Consider the following 17,722-nt stretch of genomic DNA (forward strand, 5'->3'; position numbering starts at 1 on the left):
TTTACAAAAATGTCATTGAACAATGTTACTTGAAAACTAAAAACTGGTATGAATGAGTTCTCTAAATACAGTGTTTAAACACCCTAAATTGAGAATCGTAACTCAAACACTTCTAAAAAAAACACTCCTACCAAACACTTTTTTTTTTTTTTTGGCCCTACAGTTTTCAATGTTTAAATATTAAAAATTGTTGTTTGGAATCACTTCCAAACAGGCCTTGAGTAATGACGTCCACAATAGTTTTACAATAATTTTACAACAAATTATAAGTGACATTTCATATCAGGTAATGCCAACTAGAATGTGTTGTGAAGTTATTGTGAAAATATTATGAACATGACATTTTTCATTGGAATTCAATGTATTTGGATTTTGGATTTGGACAATCATTTATTACCATTTGATTCATTTATTTGGCTTGGCTAGCCTTGGATCAAATTAGTGATGGCTCCAAGAATTTTTTTCAGGGTAGTCAATAAGAAACTTTGGGTATGTTTGGTAGACTGTAATAGACACTATAATGTAATAGTTATTCCAAAGCAAAAAAAAAAAAATGTAATAGTTATTCTTATAATTTAGCTATTTAGTAATTTGTTTATGTTTTTATTACAAGGAATAGTCATTCCTTATAAATAGATATTCTTTAAAATGAGGAATAACTATTCATCTCTAAAAGGGATGTAATAGCTATTCCTTAGTAGGTGTATTAATTTCTGCAATTAATATATTTCTAAATAAACAAACTTTCCATGTGCAATTTACAATTATGAAAATAAAAAATTCATTAAAAATAACTAATCTCTCTTTCAAATTTAAAAAATATTATTTTTTAAGAAATATAATTGTATAAGTAAGATATTTCCTAAAATATATCTTTAGTTTGATTTAAAATGCATTCATTCCATTATCTACAGAGTTTTATTATTGTGTTGTCACCAAACAAATAAATAGTAATAAGCATCACGTTACAGTATTTTGTATTCTTTGTAATATCTATTTCTATTTTTATGTAATTACCGTTACAGTATACCGAATGTACCTTTAGAGAAATCACTCATTGACTAACAACAAACAAGTGGTATCAAAAATTATACAAAACCTAATAAATAGAAAACCTCATATATTGTCAAAAAAAAAAATGCAAATACATAAAATTTTACAATTTCCTTTTACTAGTTTTCATATTTTGAAATTATTGCATGTTAATTTCATTATCAATGTTGTAAGGTACATCTCTTTCAATGTTCATAACCAAGCAATCATTTATCCATTAATCTCCCATTTGATTACAATTTTTATATTTAACAATTCAACTCAACTTATTCGTTCTTGTCCTTGTATTAAGAATTTTTTTTTATAATATTCTCTATTAAGAATTCAACTCAATAATTCAATAAAAAAAATACAATTATTTTATTTTAACAATTCAACTCAACTTTGTGGTCTTTGTACTTGTATTAAGAAGAACTTTTACTATGTCCATAGCATTAATTTATTAAGAATTCAATTCAACAATTCAATCAAAAAAATTTGTCTTTCACTACTCATTGTCCCACACCCCAGTCCTTGTTGCCACTTGGCCCACTTCCTCACGTAGGGTTATTTATAATTTACTAGTCAGGGCAGCACGTGCAAGGCAAGTGCTAGCCATGGGGAAAAAAAAAGTAGTGATTAGGATCAATTTTAGATTCTATTTGTATCAAAAAATAAAGATATAAATCATTTGATTTTTTAAATACATAGAGATTTACATTAATTAAAAGAGACATTAATTTTAAGAATTTTGATAATTATGTCATAAAAAGTTAATCTCATTTGCATAAGACCATGACAGATCTCAGTCCAATATTTTATTATTTTATTTTGACTTATAACTTACACCTCAATAGTTGTGAATATATTGTAATAACAACAAAATGTCACGACATTTTTAGTTGTGCTAGATCTCGGTATAATATTTTATTATTTTATTTAATTTTATTTTGACCCATAAGGAATTGACACATGCGTCACAACATTTTCATAATATCTCTATGTATACATTGTACTTAATTACAACGTAAATTTATATTGTAGACACAAAAAAATTGGCAAATTTTGTACACATTTACAAAATTTGTACAATATTTACCATTTTTTTTGTGCAAATGTGTATAATATTAACCACTTTTGTGTATTTACAATGTAAACTTGCATTACAAGTACAAAGTAAACATATAAAGATCTTAAAAAAAAAAAAAAAAAACCGAAAGCTCAAACCAACTAGCATACTTGAAGGGGAAAACAAATAAAGAAAAAAAGTGCACCTCACTAATTGAATAAACCAAAAAACACTATTCATGAGCCTTTGGCTCTTTTTATATAGTTGATAGATATGCTAGTTTCCATAAATATTTAAAAGAAAAAAAAAACAAACAAACAAACTGATAACTGAAAAAAAAAAAAAAAAAAAAAATCTTTAGGCACAGTAGAAATTAATGTTAAAATGTTGTGGACTTAGCATTTTTTTTTTTTTTTTTTTATCTATAAGAAACTGAGATCTCAACAATTGTGAAAATATTGTGATAACAACAAGTGTTGTAACTTTTTCTCAAAACATTTATTTTTAATTGTGGTTGGTCATAATCTCATATTTTATTATTTTATTTTGATTTGTAAGAAATTGACACGTCAATAATTGTGAAAATATTGTGTTAGTATAACAATATATATACCAACTTACGTACATATTTAAAAGAAAAAAAAAAACAAACCGATTGCTAAAAAAAAAAAAAAAATTAGGCACTGTAGCTACCGTGCTAGTTGAATAAACCAAAAACATTACACAATAAGTGTTGTAACATTTTTTTCAAAACATTTATTTTTAGTTGTGGTTGGTCACAGTCTCATATTTTATTATTTTATTTTGGCTTGTAAGAAATTGACACGTCAATAATTGTAAAAATTTGTTTTGTCAGTATAACAATATATATACCAGCTTACATAAATATTTAAAAGAAAAAAAAAAACTTTAGGCACTGTAGCTATCATGCCAGTTGAATAAACCAAAAGTCTCAAAACATTTATTTTTAGTTGTGATTGGTCATAATCTCATATTTTATTATTTTATTTCGGCTAGTAAGAAATTGACACGTCAATAATTGTGAAAATATTGTGAAATTTGTTGTGTCAGTATAACAATATATATACCAGCTTACATAAATATTAAAAGAAAAAAAAAACACAAACCAATTACTTAAAAAAAATCTTCAGGCACTGTAGCTACCGTGCCAGTTGAATAAACCAAAAGCACAACCCAATAAGTATTGTAACATTTTCTCAAAACATTTATTTTTAGTTGTGGTTGGTCACAATCTCATATTTTATTATTTTATTTTGGCTTGTAAGAAATTAACACGTCAATAATTGTGAAAATATTGTGTCAGTATAACAATATATATATACCAACTTACATAAATATTTAAAAGAAATAAAAACACAAAACGATTACTGAAAAAAAAAAAAAAAAAAAAACTTTAGGCACTGTAGCTATCGTGCCAGTTGAATAAACCAAAAGCACTGCACAATAAGTGTTGTAACATTTTCTTAAAACATTTATTTTTAGTTATGATTGGTCATAATCTCATATTTTATTATTTTATTTCAACTTGTAGGAAATTGACATGTCAATAATTATGAAATTTGTTTTGTCAGTATAACAATATATATACTAGCTTATATAAATATTTAAAAGGAAAAAAAAAAATTTGTAACTACTGTAGCTACAATGTCAAGTGGCACTGTAGTTACAGTTCAAAACTTAGGGAAAAAAAGTGGCTCACAAAACCAAAGCCCTGTAGCTACAGTGCTTTAGCGCATTCGCGCACGTCAATAATTGTGAAAAGATTGTAAAATTTTTTTTGTCAGTATAACAATATATATACTAGTTTACATAAATATTTAAAAGGGAAAAAACTCAAAGAATTACTAAAAAAAAAAAAAAAACTGTAGCTATTGTAGAAGTGGCATTGTAGTTACTGTTCAAAACTTGGGGAAAAAAAAAAAAGAAGTGGCTCATGAAACCAAATCATTGTAACCACAATAATTTAGCGCATTTGCGCATTTATATATAGTAGCTACAATGCTACTTAACTAAACCAAAAGCACTGTAGCTACCGTGCAAACGTGCATTTGCGATAAAGCAAAAGCACTACACAATAAGTGTTGTAACATTTTATCAAAACATTTATTTTTAATTATGGTTGGTCACAGTCTTATATTTTATTATTTTATTTCGACTTGTAAGAAATTGACATGTCAATAATTGTGAAAATATTGTGAAATTTGTTGTGTCAATATAACAATATATATACCAGTTTACATAAATATTAAAAAAATACACACCGATTATTGAAAAAAAAAAAAAAACTTTAGGCACTGTAGCTACAGTGCCGGTAACTAAACCAAAAGCATTGTTGTGGTTACAGTGCTACCATGCATGCGCTTTGTTGTGTCAGTATAACAATATATATATCAGTTTACATAAATATTTAAAAGAGAAAAAAAAAAAAAAAAAACACAAATCGATTACTGGGGAAAAAAAAACTTTAGGCACTATAGCTATAGTTCTGGTCAATAATTGTGAAAATATTGTGAAATTTGTTGCGTTAGTATAACAATATATATACCGCTTACATAAATATCTAAAAAAAAAAAATTAGGGACAATAGCTACAATGCCGGTTAACTAAACCAAAAGCATTGTATATAAAGAAAAAAAAAAAAAAAAAAAAAAAAAAAAAAAAAAAACCGAAAAAAGAAAAAGGACTCATGAAACCAAAGCACTGTTGCCACTACAGTGCTTGCATAGTGCAAACACACAGAGGGCACAATGTTTAAGCACTGTAGCGGCATAGCCGCTTTTTATATAAAGAGAAATTTGTTGTGTTAGTATGACAATATATATACCAGCTTACATAAAATATTTTTTTAAAAAAACACACCGATTATTGAAAAAAAAAACTTTAGGCACCGTAGCTACAATGCCGGTAACTAAACCAAAAGCATTGTTGTAGCTACAGTGCTACCGTGCATGCGCTTTGTTGTGTTAGTATAACAATATATATACCTATTTACATAAATATTTAAAGAAAAAAAAAACACAAACCGATTATTGGGAAAAAAAAAAAAACTTTAGGCACTGTAGCTACAGTTCCGGTCAATAATTGTAAAATTTGTTGCATTAGTATAATAATATATATACCAATTTACATAAATATTTTAAAAAAAAAAAAACTTTGTGGACAGTAGCTACAGTGCCGGTTAACTAAACCAAAAACATTGTATATAAAGAAGAAAGAAAAGACAAAAAAAAAAAAAAACAAAAAACAAAAAAAAAAAAGACTCACGAAACCAAAGCACTGTTGCCGCTACAGTGCTTGCACAATGCAAACACATTGAGGGCACAGTGCCAAAGCACTATAACAGCATAGTCGCTTTTTTATATAAAGAGATTAAAGTGTAAACTAAAGTCTATGCACTTATTTGTCTTTACCCTTTAGCTTTTTACCGCCCACACCCCATAGCACAGCCACTTAACTCTTACGACAAATAATAATTCATAACACTAAACACTATCATAAAGATGTCAAACACTTTGAGGACTATGCACTATCAAAAATTATAAATTTACACCAATCTATCACAATCCAAAAAACCAGACACTCAAAACACAGAGAGAGAGAGAGAGAGAGAGAGAGAGAGAGAGAGAGAGAGAGAGAGAGAGAGAGCTACCATTAGATGAGATACTGAGAGCAACGAGCAAAGTGATGGTCAATTTGATTATGTTCTCTCTCTAAAACTCTTTAGGTTTGCATTTATTTATTTTGATTATGTTGTGCCAATTTTTTTTTTTTTTTTTAAATTTGAGCGAATGAGTGATGACTGACTGACTGAGCGAAAGAGTTGTGTCAAATGGGCTTCTTTGTTTGTTTTTGTTTTTGTTTTTGTTTTTTTGTTTTTTGTTTTGTTTTTGTTTTTTTTTTGTTGAGATTGTTATTGGACTTCCTAGTTTTTTTTTAAAGGGCCAAGGATATAATTAAGGGACCAAGTTTAGTTTGTTGGCTTAAATAAAATTTAGGGTGTGGTGGAAGAATTCCTATCCTTGGATAAGGAGGGACATGCCTCTAACAAACTTATTGCTATTTAGCTAATGCATAATCCTTGTTTACTAAAAATAAAATAAAAAATTAACATTATTCTGTCAAGAGCCTTGTAGTTGGCACTTCATAGTATTTTCAAGAAAGATGTTTATGATTCAAATGTCTCATCCTCTTGTTTTAACTATCAAATCATCAAAAGAAGAAAAAAGAAAAATAAACATCACTTACTTACAAGAGTGATCGCTTGAAGAACATGTCACCATAAAATCTTGAATTGAATCACAACTAAATAATTGATGAAATTGCTGAACAAATACATGATGTATGGCATAGATTAAGGAAAAGGCAACATCTTATAGGACAAGAATGACAAGTTCACTTGCCAATTAAAACTAAGCTCTCCATGGAATTAGTTACATGAACAATCCATGTAACCCCTTGAATACCGAGATTATTCTCATGTCGAGTCTCGGGGTCTAACAAAATGAGCCTGTGATCTTGTTCAACTATAAAAACACCAGTGTTGGAGCAGCTAAAGAACCAGTCAAATATTTTCGGAAGTACGATTTGTTTAGTCCACGACTCGACCACACCATAGACCTTCATTACCCATAGGCATATCTTAGCATCACTCATAGGGTCCGTTTGGATAGCACTTATTGTTGTTGAAAGTTGATAAAAACTGATTGTTGCTGAAAACACTGTAGCAAAATAATTTTTAAATGTGTGAATAGTGTTGTGGGATCCACTTTTAATATTAAATATTGCGTGAACAGTGCATGAACAGTACGTCAACAGTGCGTGAACAGTGCCACACAGTAACTTTAGTCCCCCAAAGTCAACAACTGCACAGGAAAAAAAAAAAAAAAGAGGAGAAAACGTGAACAACAAAACGCGCCGCAGCTTTAAGCTGTATCCAAACCCAGGCATAGTAACCACAGCTAGTGATCTCTTGTATTCTACAAGAAACTCTTTATGCCCCACCTCAAGAAAATCTATGTCAGGCAAAACAATCTCACGGAATCTCTCTTCATTGATATCAAAACACAAACTGGATAGGCAGGTTCTGATATATGCCCTGATCCCATTGGATCTAATACCATAAACCGAAACAAGTGACATCCAATGTAACGCTTCATTAACCAATTGGCAAGTATCCCTACGAGATATTACAACATAGTGTATTTTCCTTGATCTTAGTGACTCTGTTGGTAACCTTCTCCATGAATCTGTACTTAATGTGTAAATTTCAGCCTCAATCCATGGCTCCATATTACGACTCCTAAGATATACAATTCTTAGGATCTTGTAGTCATTGGCCTCAGAAAAATAAGAGAATCCAACAGCTATTTCAGAAATTTCAGTTTGCTTTAAATAACTTGACAAGCAAGTAGATGTTAGCACCTTAAACTGTTGAATACTAAGATTCCACAAATATATTGTTGGTTCTAATGTAAATCTAAGACATACAATGCCATTATAAACGCCCACAATTATGGGAGGAAAAGAATTTGGAAATTCAAATCTAGACAGTGGAATAGAATTTGGAAATTCTAATCTAGAAACCTCACTACTATTATTGCATGTAATCATGCACAAATTTGGCAAAGTATTATCTGGTTCTGTAAGTAGTAGAAAATTTGGCAAAGTTTTTCACACTGAAACATACTCTAGTATTTTGGTAGGATGACAAGGTAATTCAAACCTAGAAACCTCAGTGACTCTTGCATGTAACCATACACAATTTTGAGAGACCAGAACTAGCTGATTGTTGTGGTGTATACACAAGATTGTTATCGTTTTTACATAACAAGTTCGCTTTGTTGAGGTGGGTGTTTATGAAATTGCGGTTGGTGATGGAGGAATCCCAAAGTTTACAAACACACTTGAATTGTATAAGGGACTTAACAGGTAACCATGTGAGAACTTGGAGGACTAGATCATATGGGACATCCTTCAATGACATCGATAGACTGTAGTGGTTTTAAACTTCTAATGAATGAAAAAAATAAATAAATAAATTACTTCAATTTATATTTGAACAAGTGAACTCCAATTTCGTGGAAACTTTATTATAGACCAAACTCGGTTTATCTGTCTATTTCGAACCAAACTCTCTTTACTTTGGCCTATTTATATATAAGAACAAGAAACCTGAACTTGTAGGAAGTTTCTTTTGAATCAAATTCTCTTTACTTCCCCACACACGCATACCCAGAGTGAAGTACTATTATTATTGTTACTAGTTGAGGTTCCCATGACGTGCGGTACAACTTATTATTAGTTTTTTCCAATATTTCGATAAGTTGTACGAAAAATCTTATAACTTAACTGATTGGCACCTCAAATTCCAATAGAAACATTCAGGATTCAGATCCCCACTCCTCAACTATTGATGTATAAAAAAAGATATTTCAATAAATTTTATTGTAAAAAATTGTAATCTTTAGTTATTTTATATATAGACAAAATATAAATACACTAAGAGTAGTATAGTGATTTGATCATACTATATATGTGTGTGTGTGTTTACAAATTGAAAATTGCATGATATAGTAACTAATATAGATAGGCATGTTTCATGCCTACTAAAAAAAATGCATATATCCTTCAATTAATTTATTATTATTATTTTTTTTTTTTTGCATTCTTGATTGTGTGTTACTAAATAAATTTTCTCCTTTTTCTTGGACATGGTTTCAATTGTTGCAAAAACAACCAAATTTGACTAAAAATGCCATATTTCAAATCAACTGTTTCTCACATAAAAAAACCAATTGTTACTCATATAAATATTATAAAAATTATATTAAAATTTCATTATACTTAAAATAATTAATACAACAAAATAAACATATTTATTATATCAGTAATCTTTCTAATTACATAGAATACATACTACAATGTTATTTCCACATACACATACACACGGGCGCGCACGCACACACAAAGGAATAAGGAAATTTAAAGGATTAAGATTAGTTTGAATTCACAAATATTTAATTTTTTTTTATGGCTTCTGTGACAATTGTTGGCAAAACAACTAAACATGAGTAAGAATGTCATATTATAAATTTATTATTATTATTCCAACTAAAAATTATTTTCTAATAAAAATAATCATATAAATTCATATAATATAAATAATTAATGCACAACAATAAATAATTAATATATGCATTTACTCTATTGACTAATTCCATGAACTAATACTTTAATATAAATGCAACTTTGCTAAAGTTGAAAACTAAATAAAGAAAATTTTAAGAAATGTGTCATATGGTACAACCTCATACTCTCTAGCATGAAGTCCCTGCTTTTATATATACTAGTATTATGCTTGTGTGATGCACGGTTTAATCAAAATTCATATGTAAACTATTTTTTATATTAATTTAGTTATAATTAAATAATAAAATTGATAATAAAAATAAATGAATATTTTACTTTTACATTATATAATGAATGCAAATTGTGTGAGACAAATGTATTATAAAAGGCATATATGTGTGTGTGTGTGAGAGAGAGAGAGAAAGATGAGTTCAAGTTATAACTTTTTCAAATTATTGGATTTAAGTAGATCCAATGGTCAAAAAAGACTCTCATTAATGCTAAGATTTTGGTTAGGATCTCATTAATTATCCTTTATTTATTATATTTTATACCTATCTTTAAACCCATAAAAAGTGTTACTTCTGACTCTCTCTCACTACATTTCTCTTATCGTCTATCATAGCAAACCTTGAAGCCTATTCATCCACAGATTCTTCAATACCTTGTGAAATTTCAGATAGAGATGTAGAACTCTTGTCACTCACAGGACCACTGACATAGCTTGTAGTCACTCCAAAATCAACTCCAAAACTTCCAAAACTTAACTTGGTTCTTTCAGACTCAAGGACATGGATATGGTTTGGAAGAATAACAAGCTGACGTTTTGGAAGATGTAACTCCTCCAGCAAGAAGATTGACAAAAACACATGCCTACAATGGCAATAATTCATTCAAAAGAGAATCAACTAGGCAATAGAGATAGAAAATGATAAAATCTATAGTTTTCTAGTAGCAAAACATATGTACAATGTTCAAAAAACATCAGATAATTATTACAACCATAACTTAGCTTACAAATCAGCAAACTCTTTGTTTTTTTTTTTTTTTAATTGATTGGATAACCAAATCAACAAACTCTTATTTAAAAATACACATGCCCCAGATAAGAATAAAAATCATTTGTCTCGGACTACATACGGACTGACTTAACAATTCAAGGAATACAGACACAACAACCAACTTTAGCATCCATGGAGAGTCTGAAAGAACCAAGTTAAGTTTTGGAAGTTTTGGTGCTAATTTTAGAGTGACTACAAGCTATGTCAGTGGTCCTGACAAGAGCTCTATATCTCTATCTAAAATTTCATAGGGTTTTGAAGAATCTGTGGATGAATAGGCTTCAAGATTTGCTATGATAGACAGTGAGAGAAACGTAGAGAGAGAGAGAGAGAGAGAGTCAAATATAACATTTTTTTTTTGAGGTTTAGAAATAGATATAAAATATAATAAATGAGAGATAATTAATGAGATCCTTATCAAAATATTAGCAATAACGAGGGTCTTTTTTTTACTGTTGTGTCGGGAATTCAAACCGAAATTCCAACTTTTGAGAAACAAAAAAAAAAAAAAATAGAGAAAACACACGTCAAAGAAAAATAATCACACTCACAAGACAGTATTTACGTAATTCGGCAATTTACCTACGTCCACGGAGTTGCAGGGATTTCACTATTATCAGAGAAAAATACAAAGTGCGGCTACAGTATTTTTCTCTCTCTCTAAAAACACAACAACATTTTTCAGACCCTAATCACAAAAGTGGCTTTTATATACTGCGCACAGGTTTATAATGGGTTACAAAATGGGCCAAAAATAAACTAGACTCCACAAAGCCGAACAAATCTTCCACTTGGAGACTAGTTCAATCACCAACATCACCCGCTATCCTCCAAAAGTAATCACTCATCCCTGCAACTCATCCTCCTGTCCTCAAGCTAGAAGGCCAACTGAAGCTGCACACAGCTTCAGCTTCTCAATAGTGACACCCTTAGTCAACATGTCTACCGGGTTCTTAGATCCACACATCTTCTCAAGTATTACCAGCTTATCTTCAACAAGGTACCAGATAAAGTGGTATTTTGTCTGTATATGTTTCGACTTTGAATGAAAAGCCGAATTTTTAGCAAGAAAAATTGCACTCTGACTGTTACTATATAGAATGCCCATCTCCTGCTTCTTACCCAATTCATCTAAGAAACCATGTAACTAAATCATCTCCTTTCCAGCTTAAGTTGCTGTAACATACTCAGCTTCTATAGTAAACAAAGTAACAATCTTTTGCATATTTGAAGCCCATGACATAGCTGTACCACCTAGAGTAAATACAAACCCAGTAGTACTCTTTCTACTATCAATATCGCTAGCAAAATCAGCATCTACATAACCCTGCAGTTTCAAACTTGCATCTGTGAAGCAAAGATATGTATCTGATAAACCCTTCAGATATCTCAGAATCCACTTGACTGCCTCCCAATACTGCTTTCCAGGCCTACTCATGAATCTGCTCACAACTCCCATTACATGTGCAATGTCTGGCCTTGTACACACCATAACATACATCAAGCTGCTAATAGCTGAAGCATAGGGCACCTTGCTCATATGGTCCCTTTCTTCTTCTGTCTTCGGTGATTGTTCTTTACTTAATTTAAAATGACTACCCAAGGGTGTGCTCACTAGTTTAGCTTCATTCATGTTAAACCTATTGAGAACTTTCTTCACATACTCTGACTGTGAAAGCTTCAATGTACCAGTAGTCTTGTCTTTAATGATTCTCATACCAAGGATTTGCTTTGCAGCTCCTAAATCCTTCATTGCAAACTGTTTTGACAATTGCTTCTTCAGATTATTAATCTCCTCAATGCTAGACCCTGCAATGAGCATATTATCCACATACAACAGTAAAATGATATAAGAATTGTCAAAGAATTTGACATAGCAACAATGACTAGCTTCATATCTCTTGAACCCAATTCTATGCATAAAACTATCAAATTTCTTGTACCACTGTCTAGGAGCTTGTTTTAGGCCATACAAGCTTTTTCTCAGTTTGCAGACTAGATTCTCTTGTCCCTGAACAATGAACCCTTCTGGCTGAATCATGTAAAGGTCTTCCTCCAAGTCACCATGAAGGAATGCCGTCTTCATATCTAACTACTCAAGATATAAGTTTACTGCAACCACCATTCCTAGTACCAGTCTAATTGTTAACATCTTCACAACTGGAGAAAATATCTCTGTGTAGTCAATGCCTTCCTTCTGCTAGAACCCTTTAACAACTAATCTGGCCTTATAACGTTTGCTACCATCATGCTCATTCTTTATTCTATATACCCACTTGTTGTGCAAAGCCTTCTTTCCTACTGGCAATTTAGTCAGTTCCCATGTCTGATTCTCCAACAAGGAATCCATCTCATCCTTCATGGCTAACTCCCAGTTGCTTGAATTCTCATCTTGCAAGGTTTCATCATAACACTCTAGCTCACCACCATCAATCAATAGGAGATAATTTAAAGCGGGTGAATAACGCTGTGGAGGTCTAATGTTCCTGGAAGATCTGCAGACTTTAGCTACATGTGTACTCTAATCTACCTATGAATCTACATTCTCCTTAGCTTTTTCACCCCTTTTCTGGACAGTACTTTCAGTCAATCCATCTAAGTTGACAAACTCAGATTTCTTTTGATCTATCTTTGTAACATCTAATACTACAGTTGACATGTCCTTGTATATAACTTGTTCATTAAATATCACATTTTTACTTCTGATGATTTTCCTGTTTTGTTCATCCCAAAACCTATAGCCAAATTTCTTATCACCATAGCCAATGAAAAAACATATTTTAGACTTTGTATCAAATTTACTACGAGCATCAGAATCAATATGAACATAAGAAACACAACAAAAAACTTTTAAATGTGAAAACTTTACCTCTTTACCACTCCAAACCTCCTTAGGAAGTCTGAGCTCCATGGGAACTGATGGCCTTTGGTTTATCAGGTAAGCTGCAGGGCTAACAGCATCAGCCCAGAAAGTTTTTGGTAATCCACCATACAACCTCGTACTCCTAGCACGCTCATTGAGAGTTTTGTTCATGCACTTAGCCACACCATTTTGCTGTGGTGTTCCAGGAATGGTCTTTTCCATCCTAATTTCCTGTGCAGCACAATTCTCACTGAACCCTCCATCTATGTACTCTCCTCCATTACCAGACCTTAAACATTTTATTTTCAAACCTGTTTCTGTCTCAACCATGGCCTTCCACTTTTTAAAAGTTTCAAATACATCAAATTTATTCTTCAGAAAATAAACTTATACCTTTCTGCTTGAGTCATCAATGAAAGTGATGTAATACCTTGAACCTCCAAGGGATGCAACCGGAGAAGTCCCCCATAAATCAGTGTGCACTAACTCCAATTTTTCAGCCTTCGGTGTCCTACCAATTTTCAAGAAACTCACATTTTTCTGCTTTCCTAAGATGCAGCTTTCACACATGTCAAAATCAATGGACTTCAATTCTAGTAGTTTTCCTTTTGACAGCAGCATCTTCATCCCTTTCTCCCTCATGTGACCAAGTCTGCGGTGCCATAGGCTTGTATCAGTACTTGCATCAGCAATTGCAATTGTGTCTCTTGGACTTGAGGTCATATATAGAGTACCAGTTTTCTTTCCACGAGCCAATACCCTAGCTCCCTTTGTAACCTTTCAAGTACCACTAACAAATAGTATTGCATGCCCTTTATCATCAAGTTGTCCAACAGAAATCAGATTTCTACTCAGGTCAGGAATATGTCAAACATTCTCTAGTAACCATACAGATCCATTGGGCAACAATATCCGGACGTCTCCCATACCCACAACATTCAAGGTTGAACCATTAGCCAAATACACCTTACCAAAATCACCTGCAACATAATTCTGTATGATTTCTCGGTGTGGAGTGGTATGAAATGAAGCTCCTAAGTCCAAAACCTAATCATCAAGTGGACTGTCTACTGCAAGAAGTAATGCATCTTGTACCTCTTCTGTTACAGCATTAGCAGAATCATTTTCATTCTTCTTCTTAGAACTTTTGCATTGGTTCCTAAAGTGACTTATTTTTCCACAATTACAGCACTTTACTTGTTGGCCTGATCTAGATTTACTTCTGTTCTGATTAGAATTTCTGGATTTTGATCTACTCTGATTTGAATTTCTGTTATTACCTTTGCCTCTTGTTTCAAGGTTTAGGGCAGAACCAGATCCTAAGGTTTCACCTGCATCTCTTCTGCGAATCTCCTTAGCCAGAATTAAATCTCGAATATCATTGTACTTGAGCTTTTCCTTTCTTGTAAAATTGCTTACTGCCATCCTCATTGCCTCCCAACTGTTTGGCAAATAAGTCAAGACGATCAAAACACGAATCTCATCATCAAAATCAATTTCTACAGACGACAATTGATTTGTGATAGTGTTAAATTCATTCAAATGTTGTGCTACTGATGCGTTCTCTGCCATCTTCAGATTGAACAGTTTCTTCATCAAATGCACCTTGTTATTTGTTGATGGTTTTTCATACATACCAGACAAAGCATTCATTAGATCTACTGTGGTCTTCTCCTTTACAACATTGTATGCAACAGACGTAGACAGAGTTAACCTGATAACTCCCAGTACCTGTCTATCAAGAAGAGCCTATTCATCAACTTTCATCGTCTTAGGTTTTGTTCCCAAAAGAGGTAGTTGCAATTTCCTCCCATAGAGATAATCTTCAATATGCATCCTCCAATACGCGAAGTTTGTGCCATCAAACTTTTCTATTCCAGACGCCTTTCCTGCTTCCTTTGCCATTGCTCCCACTCAAACATAACCCTAGGCTCTGATACCAGTTGTTGGGAATTTAAACCGAAATTCCAACCTGTGAGAAACCAAAAAAAAAAAAAAAATAGAGAAAACACACGTCAAAGAAAAATAATCACACGCACAAGACAGCATTTACGTGGTTTGGCAATTTGCCTACGTCCACGGAGTTGCAGTGATTTCACTATTATCAGGGAAAAATATAAAGTGCGGCTACAATATTTTTCTCTCTCTCTAAAAACACAACAACAGTTTTTCAAACCCTAATCACAAAAGTAGCTTTTATATCCTGTGCACAGGATTAAAATGGGCTACAAAATGGGGCAAAAATAAACTAGGCTCCACAAAGCCCAACACATTGAATATACTTAAATCCAATAGTTTAAAAAAGGTAGAGTTACATTAGGTGTAACTTAAACCTATCTCATATATATTCAAGTTTTTTTTTTTGGTTGAGAAACACTAAGAGTTAAGACATTGGCAATAAGTTTTCATCCATAATTGAAAAAATAGCATTGAGATGTGATGAGAATTGAGAACTTGTGTACAATAATCTTTATTATATGATCTCAACTTATCTCTGTAATTATTAACAAAACAAAACAAGTAGCAAAAAAAAAAAAAAAAAAAAAACCATGCTTAGTATGATATTTGCTATCTAGTTCACCTAAATAAGTTTTATCAAAGTAAGGATAAAGCTTTAACTACGAAGAGATACAATATGCCAAGTGTTAGGTTACACGTGTGAGTGAAGTCTCACATTGAATACAGATGAGAAGAATGAGTGGTTAATATAACATAATTGAGCACATACCCATTGGGATTAGGCCTTTTGGGTTAAAGTGTGTCTCTATATATTATATTAATTATTTAAGGATACTCCCCAAGGTGTTTATCTCCCCAACAAGTGGTATTAGAGCCCATGGTGGTGTGCAGCGAACGTGGTGAGGTGTTCATGGTCCCTACCCAGCAGGGACAGAGAAAGTCTAGACGGCCCACACACAAAAATCCTGGAGAAGAAAAAAGAAAAAGCCCAACAAATGAATATTGCTAATGGTGCTAAATAATGGTAAGATGCGAGGTTCCCATAGACATGGACATGCGGGGTTCCCATGGATGTGCGTGTGGGGTTGACACGTGGTTCCCATGGATGGCGTACAAGAGACCCATGGATGACGCATTGATGAAGTGAAAAGCGCATTATTCAAGGGGGAGTGAGTAGAACTTGTTCATGGCACACAGAAAGGTCTTGAAGCCCATAAAGAGGCAGACTCACACATGAGGGGAAGATTGTTAGGTTACACGTTTAAGTGAAGTCCCACATTGAATACAGATGAGAAGAATGAGTGGTTAATATAACATAATTGAGCACATACCCATTGGGTTTAGGCCTTTTGGGTTAAAGTGTGTCTCTATATGTTATATTAATTACTCAAAGAAGCTCCCCAAGGTGTTTATCTCCCCAACACCAAGCAATAGAGAATAAAACTTAAACTACAAAGAGAATAGTAGCCCATTAAAACAAATGTAGTAGCTTCTCAGTTAACAATATGAGCAATACAATCTACTATATCTTTTTATTAAGCTCTAAAACAATCCAAGTGTTGTGAATACCATGCAAGAATGTGTGCTGAAAACTCCAATCTATCAAACTTGTTACAACCATCTTTGCATCTTTACTGATGTGCCCCATCTGTGATATGTTTTCTAGGACCTCGCAGTGCATATATAAAAAAAGTTGATAATAACAATTAAAATTTGTGTCTATCTAAAACATTGTCAAAGCATTAGGGTAAAGTTTTTGAACTGATTTAATGGCTGTAATTAAATTTTTTTTCCCCGTAATGAGCACCACATAAAGAAAATAAATCTAAAGCTTTCTAACCACAAAATTAAACTTTAATTTTATGCATGCTTGCATGGGATCCATATAAAGAGTATAAAAGGAGTGACCAAGGGAAAAAAAATTAACAATATATGCACAAACATCAAAAGATTAGGCAGAGTAAAAAAGGCTATGAAAAACTGCAACAAAATACATATAATAGATGACTGAAGCTAAGCAAGTTTGTGTGCCACCTGATTGTTTTCTAAGATTGAAACCATGGCAAGCCATGAAAGATGTTCTGTATCACGTGTCCATTGATTCGTTGGTTTGACTGCTTGAAAAAGCAAGGTGCTCCTTGCTCTTAGGCGAAATAGATTTCTACTTCTAGTGCAAAAGCCTCCGTTCATTTTTTAAATAGAAATAGATAACTTGGTTTTCTAGTTTCAGAATAATTATAGCAATAGTAGAGTTCTAGATATATTTGGAGATATTTATGATTTTAACATTTCAGATTGATTAACCTCCATTGAACTGTTCTTGGAGATAAATATGATTTTAGCATTTTAGATTGATAAGCCTCCATCAAATAATTCTTTATGATCTAATCTAAAGTTGTTGATAAACTTGGAGACGGGAAAGGAGAGTAAAAATTATTGATAATTCATAAACTCGAAAAAAAAAAAAAAAAAAAAAAAAAAAAAAAAAAAAAAAAAAAAAAAAAAAAAAAAAAAAAAAAAAAAAAAAAAAAAAAAAAAAAAAAAAAAAAAAAAAAAAAAAAAAAAAAAAAAAAAAAAAAAAAAAAAAAA

Source organism: Quercus suber, unplaced genomic scaffold (genome assembly GCF_002906115.3).
Source record: "Quercus suber isolate HL8 unplaced genomic scaffold, Cork oak 2.0 scaffold_493, whole genome shotgun sequence".
NCBI classification, from domain to species: Eukaryota; Viridiplantae; Streptophyta; class Magnoliopsida; order Fagales; family Fagaceae; genus Quercus; species Quercus suber.